Source organism: Oryx dammah, unplaced genomic scaffold (assembly GCF_014754425.2).
Source record: "Oryx dammah isolate SB20612 unplaced genomic scaffold, SCBI_Odam_1.1 HiC_scaffold_29, whole genome shotgun sequence".
In the NCBI taxonomy this organism is placed as follows: domain Eukaryota; kingdom Metazoa; phylum Chordata; class Mammalia; order Artiodactyla; family Bovidae; genus Oryx; species Oryx dammah.
The window spans coordinates 100,974,887-100,990,385 of record NW_024070213.1 but is presented as its reverse complement, the minus strand read 5'-3'; positions in this window follow the sequence as shown (position 1 = coordinate 100,990,385).

Genomic DNA, 15,499 nt, shown 5'->3' with positions numbered 1-15,499 from the left:
CACTGGGTCATTTAGGATCAGACATTTTCTATCTTTAGCTGATGTTTGATCAGCATCATCAAGAGTAACTCAGGGACTCCTTCCAAAACTCTGATACACTTTTCAATTTTGTTTTGTGTGACCCTCTTCAGTATTCTTATGTAATTAGTCACCATACTGAATATCACTCATACTTTAAAATAAATTAATAGAATGGGGAATCTAATAATGCTATTTAAAATTTAATGAGGTAGATTCTTTTGCACTTTCTTCTTCTTTGATGGGTCAGACTGTTTTAAATAATCCCAAGGTAATTTTGCTTATCATCTCTTTTAGAAAGCATTCTGGCATAAAAGCATTTAGTCACTCCATCATGCCCAGCTCTTTGCCCACCAGGTCCGTCTCTCCATGGATTTCTCCAGGCAAGAATACTGTAGTGGGTTGCCATTCCCCTCTCCAGGAGCATTTATTCAAAACCACAGTGATCTATCTCATCATAGACTTTCTACAGTATTTAAGTTTTTTTTTTAAAAAAAAAAAAAAAAACTCAATTTAACCTTCAGGCCAAGACTTGTACTTATGCCGTTATGACCAGGTTGTACTGGTTATGACCAGGTTGCCCCTACTGGTTTTTTACAACCAGCATTTGTTCTGATAATTAGTTGCTAATTAGCTTCTCCTTGTCCCTGCCTGCAGTGATTCCAAACACTGGTCCTTATCTGAATACACTGTGCTTTCTCCTCCCACAGGTAGGGATGCCATCCTTACTGGAGGCCCCTCTATAGGAAGTAGCCTTTGATGATCTCCACCTGGAAAATTCTTTACTCATTTTTAAAAAGCCACCTAAAATGATAGCTTCTTTTGGAAAAGTTTTGATTTTTTTTTTGCAGGTATTAATAGAATAAGTCACTTGTCTATTTTCTCTCAGCACTCTGTACATATCTCTACTATAACACTATCACAATATATTGTAATTATTTATATTCAATTGTATGTTGATCTCTAGACCATGAGCCCTTTCAGAGCACTGGTGGTGGTTTGCTCATTGCTGGCAAGTAATAGGTGCTCAAGAGTTGTGTGTCTATGCTTCAAAGAATTTATGGAATAAGCCAGAGCATTTATAAGTAAAGGGAAAAAAAATGTCTTAGTAAAATGACTGGGTTTTTAAAAAAATGTTTTACCAATATATTAACACCTTCATTCTACAAAATTGTGAACTGAAGAGAAGTTAATATTTTTTATCTTTTTCTGTTTGTATCTCTCAGTGTAAGTTTAGGCACATTCCACTAAAATAAAGCAAAACATCTACACACACACATAACACACAGAGACTTTAAAAATCAAAACACACTTATTTTGCCTTTCAGGGTGTTAGGGATTCAGAACGGCATGAGCTAGAAAAGGACTTTAGCCTCATTCTATCACCACTCCATCACCCAAGTGAGAGCATGAGCTGTTGTAAGGAAGGAGAGTGCTGACCTCCACAAATATCAGAATAAACAAAACCTTTTATAATTACAAGTTTCAAACTAACCAACCCACAACAAATAATAAAATTAAAAAGTTAAAGGCAAATAAAGCTATAAATCTATAGGATTCTTCATTTGAGTTAAATACACATAGGTATGTTTATACATATATATGTGTGTGTGTGTACACACACATGCAACATCTCATATCATGCAATTTTAAAGTTAGAAAAATTTCCTGCTGCTGCTACTGCTAAGTCACTTCAGTCATGTCTAACTCTGTGCAACCTCATAGACAGCAGCCCATCAGGCTCCCCCATCCCTGGGATTCTCCAGGCAAGGAAAAATCTCCTAAATGTTATTTAATAAATTTTTATATAATTCATTTTTTATTAAAAATGTGAAATCAAAGACATATCAAAAATCTCATCTATAATAAGTGATAAGGCTATGTGCTTAGTTGCTCTGTCATGTCCGACTCTTTGCAACCCCATTGACTGTAGCCCACCAAGCTCCTCTGTCCATGAGGATTCTCCAGGCAGGAATACTGGAGTGGGTTGCCATGCCCTCCTCCAGGGGATCTTCCCAACCCAGGGATCCAATCCAGATCTCTCACATTGAAGGTGGATAAGGATATTCATTTAGTACTAAAGTCCTCTGAGATCAGTATCAAGTTTTAAACAGTCAATAGAAAGAATAGTTCCCAGAGTTTTTCCATTTGTGCTATACCAGAGATTTTTGCTTGTAAAATTGGTTTTTAATGAAACTTCTTAATTAACTATAACATGACCACACACACACACACACATAAACACACACACACAATACTAAACAAGTCAGTAATGATAAAAATCCTAAAAGGAGGTGACACTGATTAGAAACATACTATATGCCAGACACTGTTCCCAATGCTCATAAGATTTGCTCACAAAATTTTCTCACCAACACTATAAGGTGGATAATTCTTTTTCCCTCAGTTTTTATAGGTAGAAACCAAGGCCTGAAAAAGGGGAAGCAAGACACTGTATTAATACTCTGGTAGTCTGCTCCCAGAAACCATATTTTTACCACAGTGCTTGCAAAACTAATACAGAAACAAACAAAAATTATCTTTAAGAGCATCTGCTATTATCTGCTAAGCCGAACTATTTGCTCACCCATTCATAGTCTCTCATGCACTTAAAATTGAGAACACTTGCTGGAACTGAACTTTCCATCATGTCTCTTGATCAATTACAGCAGATTTTATCATGTTTTACTCCACATTATAAATTTCACACAGTTCTGTGTTGGCAGTACTAATATGTATACTCTATTCTAGGAAAAATACATTTTCACACTGATTCAAATGCTACAGTACACCTCTGAGTTACAGTGTGCCATGGCATAAGGGCAGAGGGGCACTTCTGAATGAAGACTGTGACCAAAATTGTCCTTATACTCAGTATTACAAAAAAATCCTCTGCTTTTAGTAGACCCTTTTTACACTTAAAACACCCACTTGGATGTCAGTTTACATTTTATTTATCATAAACATTATCAAAACTAATTCTGGAGTATTATTAGATAAAATCAGCTATATTCAAGGCTCACTGTCTTGGCAAAACTCGTATGGCTTAATATGTCTTGAATTTAGCTAATGCATGCTATTATTACATTCTAATTTTACTCCCTCATTCTGCCCATTTCACATGCACATTAGCAAAAGGACTAAGTTCAGTTCAGTGATATAATTTTATTATTATCCAATATTAACAAACAAAAAAAATTGTGTTAAATCAAGTTCATGCAGGCAACTTGGAGTTATTTTACAATTTATGTGTATGTCACTAGATAGATTCTTCACTGGCTAATTAAATGATACCATCTAAAAGTGGTTTATCTTCAACTGGTAGGTTCTCTGTGCAGATTGATTTTCTTTGAGTAGGCCAGATTTCAGGCTTCTCTCCCCCTCTTTTTTTTTTTTTTTTTTCTTTTAAATCACTGGGCATCTGTAAATAAATTCAATGGTAGTAAATCTTACTTTCAGTTCAACTGCCCTAGGAACTAGAATTAATATATGCCAAACTACTGAAAAATGGGTGCTAAATTTCAGATTATCTCTATTTTGCTTTATTCAAACACAGACTACTATCATTTGGAAGATATTGTTAACTTTTTTAATAAAAACAAAGACAAAATTCATCCATTTCTCACTCTAGTTATACTATCTAAACTCTAAAGCCAAACAACTGTAAACTCAATACGTTATAACCCTCAGGAACTTTATTATAGAGGATAAATATAAAGTTAGAGTGCTTGAATATGCTCTGCAGTACAGGATAACTTTGTTTTAAAATGCTCTTTGGGGAATATATTGTAATTTAAGCATTTTATTTTTGTAAAGTTACATTGATCATATTCAGAATAAAAGATAAGTTATAAAATGACAAACAGACATTTTCAAAATATCTGCTGCTGCTGCTGCTAAGTTGCTTCAGTCATGTCCGACTCTGTGCGACCCCATAGACAGCAGCCCACCAGGCTCCCCCATCCCTGGGATTCTCCAGGCAAGAACACTGGAGTGGGTTGCCATTTCCTTCAAAATATCTAGAGTTTTGCAAATCTAGTTTAGGTTAGAAAATACCTGCGAACTTAAAGATACATATACATAAGAAATGCAAATAAGCCCATCCTTTAATTAATGTTTCCTGTTTCCTAGCAAGTTCTCTGTGTTTTTTTTCAGCCACACCTTGAAATACACTCTTATTTTTAGTAATTCAAAAGAGTAGAGCTTGCCAGACAGAAAAACATAAACATGAACAAGAGCAATGATTTTTTATATTGTTCAATTATAAATAAATCCAAGCACCTAAACAGTACATAACATAGGGTAGACAATAAAATAAAACTAGTAGTAGACTAGTTAGATAGCCAGATACATGGTGGGAGGGAGGGAAAGAGGAAGGAAGAGAAAGAAAAAAAAGATATTCATTGATTGGGGCATTAAAATTTGAAAACCTATTTCTGCATCTTCTTCATATATTGATGTACTGACTAGGTGATCTTGGCAATAAGTTAAAACCTGTTAGTCTCTGTTTTCTTAGTACCATGGTATCAATAACATTATCATATATCAAATGTTAAGAGCAAATGATAGTATATCCATATAAACAACTGTTAAATTTTTAAGATACTTGTAAGAATTATGTTTATGCATGCAATGTATAACCTAAATATCCATACATTCACATACTAATATAAGTCTATACTAAGATGACATTGTGGTTACAAAATTATGCTTTTCACTAAAGAGTTGGCCATGCAAGTCCAGAATTTCACATTGTTAAGGCAAGTGAAGAATTCATCACACTTACAAATACTTCAACTGAGAAAGTAGCAAACTAAATGGTAACATGCATTCAATAATTTAAAGACACTAATGAAGGTGCTTATATAAAGTTGTAGGAGAAGATTAAGGTGTTTAAGAGGCAAAAATATTATTATGGAATAAGTAATAACATAACATAAGGAACACTTTTCAAAAGAAATCAATATATCACCCTCAGCCTGCTGGAAATGCAAAGAACTTCAGAAGGGAATAATAGAAATCTTTTTATCATTGGGCACTTTCTCCATCTCTTCTTAAAATTGGTAAAACCTGTCACTTAGTAACATTCATTTGCTACACAATTTACAAAAATTGGATAAGATAATATGGAGAAGGAAAATGCAAAATGATACAAGATGATAAAACTCAGATTAAAAAAACATATGTATTAGAAAAGAGGTAACTAAGATAAGGATGCATGTAACACATGCATCTTTCACCTATGTTGCCCTGCACTAAGAATCCTTCCTAGGGATTTGTGGCATGGAAAATTGCTGCAATCCCCTTGATGTCCTCTTAAAAAAGAAATTAAAAGCAAAAACTTTCTGTCAATGAAATCTACCATCCAGGTGTCATATCAGGTATATTCATATTGTACAAAGTTGTTCAAAGGAAAACAAAGAGATAAACACTTTTAAAACTGTAATCACTACCAAAGCAGTGCATTTGTGATTAGAGACTATACCACTGAGGAAAGCATTTATACACAGCAGAAAATACAATTTTAAATGTGTAGACTGTTAATTGGCTATGATTTTCTCCATTGTTGACAGATGATATAAATAGGTTTTAGGAGAATTAAGTGTTAGGAAACAAATGCTTTACCTTACTCAAGATTGATCACCTGCGAAAAAGACAGTCAATACCTCTGAGTTATTCAATTCTACTTTGAAGTACTTAATGGCAAAAAAAAAAAAAAAAAATCATTTTGAAGCTGTGGATCAGGCTTTCAAGTTCATCCTATCAAAACTTTTGGATTCCCAGTTTTAGAATTTTGAAATTTACAGGGTAGGCCAACATAAATCTCCCTGTAAAAAAAATTAACCCCACCATGGGTGTACACGCGTTCCCCGTGGTGGATTCATGTCAATGTATGGCAAAACCAATACAGAATTGTAAAGTAAAATAAATAAAAAAAAATTAACCCCAGATCACACTTATAAGCATTTGCAGTTTGGTTGATTATAAATTGTCCTGACTGAGACAACAATCTCAGTTCTTTAGATTCCATTAATACATGTCTGACACTTTCTATAAACTCAGTTTTGTTCAGACCTGAATTGACTGAAGGAGACAAGTTGAACAACAGTAATGTCAAGCACTGACAAACAGGACTGGGCTGGTAGAAGAGAGAGAAGTGTGACATAGCTGAGAAGTCCCTGCTGTCTCCAAGCACAAACTGAGCATCTCCAAACTCTGATTTCTAATTGTCCAAATTACTGGTTTGCACAGGCAGAAATATTCTGTGTTAAAGGAGAGTAAAAATAAATCTGAAGAACATGAACGTGTCACCGCTTGATGGACAAGTCATTATTTAAAAGTTTTATTACCCTAGAAGAAGTGGAGATGCTATTAAAATAAGACAACATCTTCTAGTAAATAACAGCTATTTACACTTTTCTGTGTCTTCATCTCATAAATATCATTCAACTCTGAGCTAACAATAGTCTTCTGCTTTCTACTGTGATAACAGACAATATTTGAGGAGTTAAAAGTGTTTCTGAATTCTTAATTTGGCAGCATGTGAAAATTCTCAATTAAAAGCTTTTATTGTATTTGATTTTTCAGGATTCCTGTCAGATTTAACAATCTATGGCCATAGTAATTCAACAGCTATAAATGTATCTGTTTTGCTACAATACTGTAAGGATCCCCAGGTGTAAATATCACTACTATTAAATAATTAAATGATTGAAAGCTTTAATTTCAGGACTTAAATATTTTTCAGATAAATAAAACATATAATTTTGTTATGCATTCAAAAGCACTTAATGAAATATACAATTTTAACATCTTTCAATTCCAGAAAAAAATACCATTCTTTAACACTATTTGCTAGCATTATTTCCTTAGGCTACAAACAATAAATATGGTTATAAAGTACTACAACTTCATTTCAGAAGCTAAAGCCTTTGCTTCCTTGGTAAATTCTGTTTTCCCATATAGATACAACTTTCAAAAACTGTTCCAAAGAACTATCATTCAACAATTAGAAACTTTAACTCATTTTAAATTTATAGCAACACTATCTGATTGACCAGTTTTGCTTCTACTTTTTGCTACTAATAGCAAATTATAAGGCAATGGAGCAGAGTGTATACATATGCACACCTATTTAAAGACATTCAAAATAAAATCTCATAAGTTACTTTCCTTTTTCAAAAGAAAAGCTGAATTACCTGCTGTCCTTTTTCTACTGCAAATTAGTTCTCCAGGTGCATGTTAGTATGCTCCTTAAAAATTGATTTCGCTAAATCCACACTTCTTTTAATGCTGCTGAACAGTGCTCTGATTAAAAGCTTACCAAATAGTAAGCCTTTTCAACCCCGACACCAGTTTCTCACACTGTTTCTCCTGTTACATACATCTACCCTTATTTTGAAAGAAAAGGTAAAACAGAAGAGGCTCTTACCAGAGACAGAGAAAACAATTGGTTCAGCTACATCCAACAGTGCTCCGCGCAGCCTGGCAGCATGAGTGATCCCTGGGCCTCACACAAAAGCAAGATAATTGGCTCTCAATGAAGAGATGTAAACATCCATCATAATGGCACTGGGGCTGAAACTGAACGCTACCTCAGCGCTTCTATGTACTCCGACTGGAAGATGATGTCACAAACATCAACTGGGTGTACTCTCATTGGCTTCTGTTACCTGGAATCATATCTTAACCCTAAACTGTCAGCTGCAAATTGAAATGCTCATCTCTGACTATAATTTTTGCTCAAAAGGGGAGTGAAAGTGATGCTGAGCTACTGGAGAATAGAAAACTGAAAATACTTTTCCCCAAATATGCTAAGGCAAATTTACATCATTAATTAATTAGGATCTATGGGAATTTTATTTTCCAGATATGTTTATTAAATAATAGTATTCATAAAAGGTATTCCATTGAATGGATATTAAAGGAGATGACTGATATATTCACAACATCTAGAATTTAAAATTTTCTAATTACTTTGTATTGATTTTATAGAACTGCCCCCAGGAGATTAAGAGGGTCAAATTGAGAAAAATTACAATGTAGACAGACAATTGCACTGTGGAGCTTTTGATCAGTTTGGTCACAGTAGCCACATGTACTGCAAAATCTAATAAAATTTTTGAAATGAAAATATATATTGATCTCTGAGTGTTAAATATTACTCTCTAAATGCTAAAAATGTTACATGTTAAATAAAGTTTTGTTTAATAAAGCTTAAAGTATGAGATACTAAAAGTACAACATCACTAGCAATAAAGCTAAATTTTATTTTTTACAAAGACTAATTTATAAGTCACTGGAACTGTAGACAAGCCCATTTCAGTAATTGAAGGCTACTTTATAATATAGTGCAGTACTCTTTGAGTGCAAATGGGGGATAATTATCTATCCCTTGCCCTCTATTCTGACAAAAGCCCCAGACTTCTCCCTAGGCTTAAATCCAGTGGGAGAGGAGGATAATGGGCTAAGCTGGTTGCAGCAGCTTGCTGCCAGAGGGACAAAACTACAATCACCTTGAAATATATCCAAGCTTTCCCCACCAAAAGGAGCTGTCAGCCGCATAACTGTGAGATGCAAGCATTACCAGAGCTATTCAATGACCAGCTCCTTCTAAATCCAGCCCAGTCATATCCCAGGGCAAGCCCTTTGACAGCTGTGCAGAGGAGCATGCAAATAGTAGACCCACCTGGAGACAGAGAGAAATTCTCAGCATCCACCCCCATCTTTAGGGAAAGGAAGGTCACCAACAGTGCCCTTGTGTACCATTATGTTGGTTCATGTCCTTCTGAATAATGGATTCAAGACAAAGCGTTCTTATAATTCCTCCACATTTCCGAAGAGAGAAAACTATTTTTATTGCATGGCACAATGAGAATTCTAAAAGTTGAAAATATATGAAAAGACATTTTCGTGGGCAAGCAATTCAAATTTTCCTTCCAAGTCCTGATTTTCATGACTATTAGTTTATTTGATTATTCTTAGTAGCAAGTTAATACTGGTATAGGGGTAAGAATTTTAGATTTGGATTCAAAAGCCCCAGCCTCCAATCCTTGCTCTATCACATACTATCTGTAAGAACTTCAGAAAATTAATAACTTTCATGTATAGAATGAGAATGACAATGTTACTTACACCAAAAAAGTTGATATAGGGATTAAATGAGATAATGTATGGACTATATTAAGTAAAATAAAAACTATTACATAAATATAAGATGCAATTAATATTACTGTTGTTATGTAAAAGATGAAATGTTCATTTTAAAGGCATTTGGGTAATTTAAAATGAATATTCAAGTCAGTACTTTCAAAATAGTTCAGAAATAGAATTATCCTAAACTCTTATAATCTCAACTAGAAAGTAATGTTGCAGATTAACTTGATTTATAACAGTGATTCACTCAGTGGTCTCTTTTGGAACTTGTTGATTTTTCTGCTATTATTTGGAGTTTAATCATACTAGTCAAGTGCACAAATCTAAATTTGAGAAGACTATCAAACTATACTTTGGGCCAACATGAAAGACACTGTTCATTTATTTCTGCCTAAAAACATGGGAGTTTAGATAGAAATGTGTATTAAAAAAAATTCATTGCCATGCAAAGTGACATAAAATTGAATTACAGATCAGAAAGATGAGTTTGGACAATGAGAATGTCAACTTGTATTTCTGGTAGACAAATGATAATACTTAGACATTGTAACTGCTAAGAAGATATGTCATGATGTCATGGAGAAAATAATTATTTATGAAATAAACTGTGCCCCTCCATTTTATACATTATATACAATTTTAATAGTTTAAATATTTAATGGCAGAGATAGATAACTAGCAAAATTAGATTATATCTTTTTGCATATAGAAAGCATGCTTATACATACATGTGTGTGTGTGTGTGTGTGCACGCGCGTGTGCTCTTAGTTGCTCAGTCGTGTCTCTTTGTGACCCCATGGACTGTAGCCCTCCAGATCCTCCCTCCAGGGAATTCTCCGGGCAAGGGTACTGGAGTGGATTGCCGTGTCCTTCTCCAGGGGATCTTCCCAACCCAGCGATGGAACCCAGGTCTCCCGCATTGCAGGCAGATTCTTTACCAGCTGAGCCACCAGGGAAGGCCATATATATGGTGGCCATTTATCTTAAAAATTAACTAGAATATCTCATCCAGTTAATTTTTAAGGTAGATGTATATCCTGGTGACTCAGATTATAATGTTTCATGTTTTATTTTGCATTGGGTTGGGTGATGCCGTGCCACATCCACATCAGACACTGTGAAGACAGAAATAGAAATATCCCTAGTGCTTTGAAAACACTTTGATCAAATACCCACACTCTTCACACGATTCATTAATAACTTAATGCCTTGGTAAAGGGCCCTTAGTTTTATGTTATTAAAATATGTAAATAAGATTTTTATGAATATGTATTTCTGTTCTTACACATTACACAAGATCAGGACTAATTAATACATCATAAATTTTAAGGGCATTCACTTATTAAATGTGAAAGCATAAATATTTGAATTGTGCACAAAATAGAAAAGCAAATGCATATAATGTATAATGTAATCCCTCAGAGAATGAATAGGGGAGAAAGAAAATGTAGCAGATACATTTTAAAATAATACTGGCTAACAATAGTGAATTAATCTTTACCCCATACAATTAATTTTAAATTTTATTCCAATTCATTAGGACAGAATTCATGTTAGTTTCAAATAATTTTAATTAGACACTCAAGGAACCTTCAGATAAATTTAGAAATGATATATCATTTGTGGAAATCAGTTGTATTACTCTAGTAGTATACTCTACATATGAGAACTGAAACAGTATATTTCCTTACAGTAGACAGTAATCATCTGAAATTAATGATGAGTGGAAGTTATGAAGTTTTAGTAATTCTTTGATAGTGATTCTTTAGGAAGGGCAGATATAGTAAAGATCAGGGCCTTTCACTGATTTATTTGCAGTATGTCCTTTTAGAAAGACTAATGATACTTGAACATCAGTCTGCATATACATCTGATTTAAGCCAAAAATAAGACTGCCAATATGTAATGTGAACACTTATGATAAGACATAAAAATTCTTACCACTATCATAAAATAGTATTAGCAAAAAATACAACCTGATTGCATAAAAAAAATAAAACCTAAACATAAAATTTTAAAACATTAAGGGACTGCAAAAAAATGGTGTCTTTTTTGGACTATATTATTTATCATCTACACATAGAAAAGGAAAACATACTTCTCTCCAGAGCTAAAAAAAATTCCAATTTCATAAAAAAGGAAGCTTACAGATACATTTTATATTGAATTTACCAACATTGTTTTATTATTTATTACATTCTTCCCACTAAAATATCCTGCTAACTTGTGAATTCCAAAGAACAATTATTTTAACATTAGCAAACATGTAAAACTTTATTATAAAGGGAAAAAAACAGGAATAAATGTAGCAAATTTATATTAGTGAATTTTTTAATATGAACAATGTGGCATCTGTAAAATTATTTTTGATAAATCAAGTAAGAGATGATTTTGGGGCTGATATACTTCAGCCCAACTGTATCTCAATTTTATTACTATCCTTACATACTACTATATATTTCCCAAGAGTTGAAATCATTTCAGTATTTAATTGCCTGACAATTATTTCTGTTACATCAATTTTGTGGTTAAACTAATTATTTATATTATCAAAACAAATCAGCACTCAAGGCTAATTAAACTGGAGAAACCAACCTCCCAATGTTTCCCAGCCTACATATTAATAAGGTTTAGGTTAATGCTAACTTTAGAAGAAATGAACATATCTTTCAGGTGATAATTTTACAGGCAGGACTTAGAAATTTAAACAAGGTTTAAACTATTGTGAACATTACTAGATACTCTGAGCAGCTAAAAATATTAAGAATATAGCATTTTACTCTATCTTATAGCCATCAACAATAGACCCACTGCTGATTTATCCATAAGATGACAGCTCTGTTTATGTGGTCACTAATACTCTTAATACACTAATTCATCTTTTGAGTTAGTTCAGTCGCTCAGCTGTGTCTGACTCTTTGCGATCCCATGGACTGCAGCACACCAGGCTTCCCTGTCCATCATCAACTGAGCTGGTCAAACTCATGCCCATCAAGTCAGTGATGCCATCCAATCATTTCATCCTCTATCGTTCCCTCTCCTCCTGCCTTCAATCTTTTCCAGAATCAGAATCTTTTCCAACGAGTCAGTTCTTTCCATCAGGCGGCCAAAGTACTGGAGTTTTAGCTTCAGCATCGGTCCTTCCAATGAATATTCAGGATGGATTTCCTTTAGGGTGGACTGGTTGGATCTCCTTGCAGTTCAAGGGACTCTCAAAGAGTCTTCTCCAACACCACAGTTCAAAAGCATCAGCTCTTCAATGCTCAGCTTTCTTTTCAGTCCAACTCTCACATCCATACATGATTACTGGAAAAACCATAGCTTTGACTAGATGGACCTTTGTCAGCAAAGGACTCTGCTTTTTAATATGCTATCTAGGTTCTGCCACACATCAACATGAATCCACCACAGGTGTACACGTGTTCCCAATCCCGAAATCCCCTCCCACCTCCCTCTCCACACCATCCCTCCGGGTCATCCCAGTGTACCAGCCCCAAGCATCCTGCACCCTGCATCGAACCTAGACTGGCGATTCGTTTCTTATATGATATTATCCATGTTTCAATGCCATTCTCCCAAATCATCCCACCCTCTCCCTCTCACACAGAGTCCAAAAGACTGTTCTATAAATCTGTGTCTCTTTTGCTGTCTCGCTTAAAAAAAAAAAGAAAGAAAGAAAGTAAAAAAAAAAAGGGGAATGATACCATGTTTGTTAAAATATATATATTATTATATATATAAATATATATATATTATTTCATAAATAAATATATATATATATGCTATCTAGGTTGGTCATAGCTTTTCTTCTAAGAGCAGCGTCTTTTAATTTCATGGCTGCAGTCACAATCTGCAGTGATTTTGGAGGCCAAGAAAATAAGTCTCTCGCTGTTTCCATTATTTCCCCATCTATTTGCCATGAAGTGATGGGACCAGATGCTATGATCTTAGTTTTTTGAATGTTGAGTTTTAAGTCAAAATTTTCACTCTCTTCTTTCACTTTCATCAATAGCCTCTTCAGTACCTCTTCACTTTCTGCCATAGGGTGGTGTCATCTGTGTATCTGAGGTTATTGATATTTCTCCTGGCAATCTTGATTCCAGCTTGTGCTTAGTCCATCCTGGAAATGCTTAATCTAGCATTACACATGATGTTCTCTGCATATAAGTTAAATAAGCAGGGTGACAATATATAGCCTTGATATACTCCTTTCCCAATTTGGAACGAGTCTATTTTACCATGTCTGGTTTTATCTGTTGCTTCTTAACCTGCATACAGGTTTCTCAGGAGGCAGGTCAGGTTGTCTGGTATTCCCATCTTCCCTGGAATTCCCAAAATTCCCGGGAATTTTCCACAGTTTGTTGTAATCCACACAGTCAAAAGCAGAAGTAGATGTTTTTTTGGAACTTTTTTGCTCTCACAATGATCCAGCAATTTGCTTTGGTTCCTCTGCCTTTTCTAAAACCAGCTTGAACATCTGGACTTTTCAAGCCTGCCTTGGAGAATTTTGAGCATTACTTTGCTAGCATGTGAGATGAGCACAATTGTGCTGTAGTCTGAGTATTCTTTGGCATTGGCTTTATTTGGGATTGGAATGATAACTGACCTTTTCCAGTCCTGTGGACACTGCTGAGCTTTCCAAATTTGCTGGCATATTGAGTGCAGCACTTTCACAGCATCATCTTTTAGGATTTGAAATAGCTCAACTTGAATTCCATCACCTCCGCTAGCTTTGTTTGTAGTGATGCTTCCTAAGGCCCACTTGATTTCACATTCCAGGATGTCTGGCTCTAGGTGAGTGATCACACCATCATGGTAATCCGGGTCATGAAGATCTTTTTTGTGTAGTTTCTGTGTATTCTTGCCACCTCTTCTAAATTTCTTCTGCTTCTGTTAGGTTCATACCATTTTTGTCCTTTATTGTGCCCATCTTTGCATCAAATGTTCCCTTGGTATCTCTAATTTTCTTGAAGAGACCTCAAATTTTTCCCATTCTATTTTTCCCTCTATTTCTTTAAATTGATCACTGGGGGAGGCTTTCTTATCTCTCCTTGCTATTCTTTAGAGCTCTGCATTCAAAGGGGTTTATTTTTTCTTTTCTCCTTTGCCTTGTTGTTACTATTATTATTATTAGAAAAATGTAATATGTAAAAGTATATAAAACACTTACATGCATGAATGTTTATATTAGGAAACTTTTCATTCTAGGAGGAATAAGTGATTTATTGTGCACGCAAGCTCAGTCACTCCGACTGTTTACAATCCCATAGACTGTGACCCACAAGGCTTCTCTGTTCATGGCATTTCCCAGGCAAGAATACTGGAGTGGGTTGCCAGTTCCTTGGCCAGGGGATCTTCTGGACTCATTGATCAAACCCTTGTCTCCTGCATTGGCAGGTGTATTCTTTACCACTGAGCCACCTATGAAGCCCAAGTGATTAAGGGTACTTGTTAAAACCAAGTGAAAACCAAGAATTATTTAAATCATCTTTAAATGTGTCACTTAAACACAACTTTTTGCTAACACATGCCCAAAGGCTTCATCCCAACCACATTTCAGATGTTAATCTATTCAAAATAAATGGTTTTATTTTGTTTCATAAAACATCTATATTGCTTTTTAAAATGCAAACAATGTTCAAAACAACTTTGTGAATCAATGATAACTGAACAGTACAGTAAGAAATTTCTGAGGGTTATATTTTTTCATATACTAAATTCAAGGAATAATCAAATCTGATAAGAATATCTATTTACTGACCTTGATTGTATTCCTTTTTTCATACTTAGTCATCTTCACTGTCATTTTTTTCTTTCTGTCTACCTTAAATCTATTGTGTGGCAGCTTTAGTGCGTTATCTTTATTTCTGTTTCCTGGGTAGATAAAATTTTGAAAATACTTAGAATTATTAGGCCATATCACCTTCTCTTCTGAGAATAAATATTCCCAAGATGTTTAACTGTTTATGTTTCAGCAAATTTTACTCTGGAGAAGAAAATGACTAAATAAAAGTAAAGAAAATTCTCCCTTTTTGTATGTTAAAGAAATGTGAATTCTTAGACATGAAGGTAAGAAGCCCATGCTGTCTTCGTGATTCAGAACACCTAATGCAAACTGAAAACATTAACTCATTATGGAAGAGATCTCTAGTGAATATATACCCTATTTTATTTTTCTAGATTTCGATTGAACATCAAGATTAATCTCTGTGATAGATCTAAAAATCAGTGGGCAAAATAATTTTTTTCCACCAGGTTCACTGAATAACTATTCTGTTTGCCCACTACTCCGTAGTGAACGATACTTTGCTTGCTTTCTTATAAA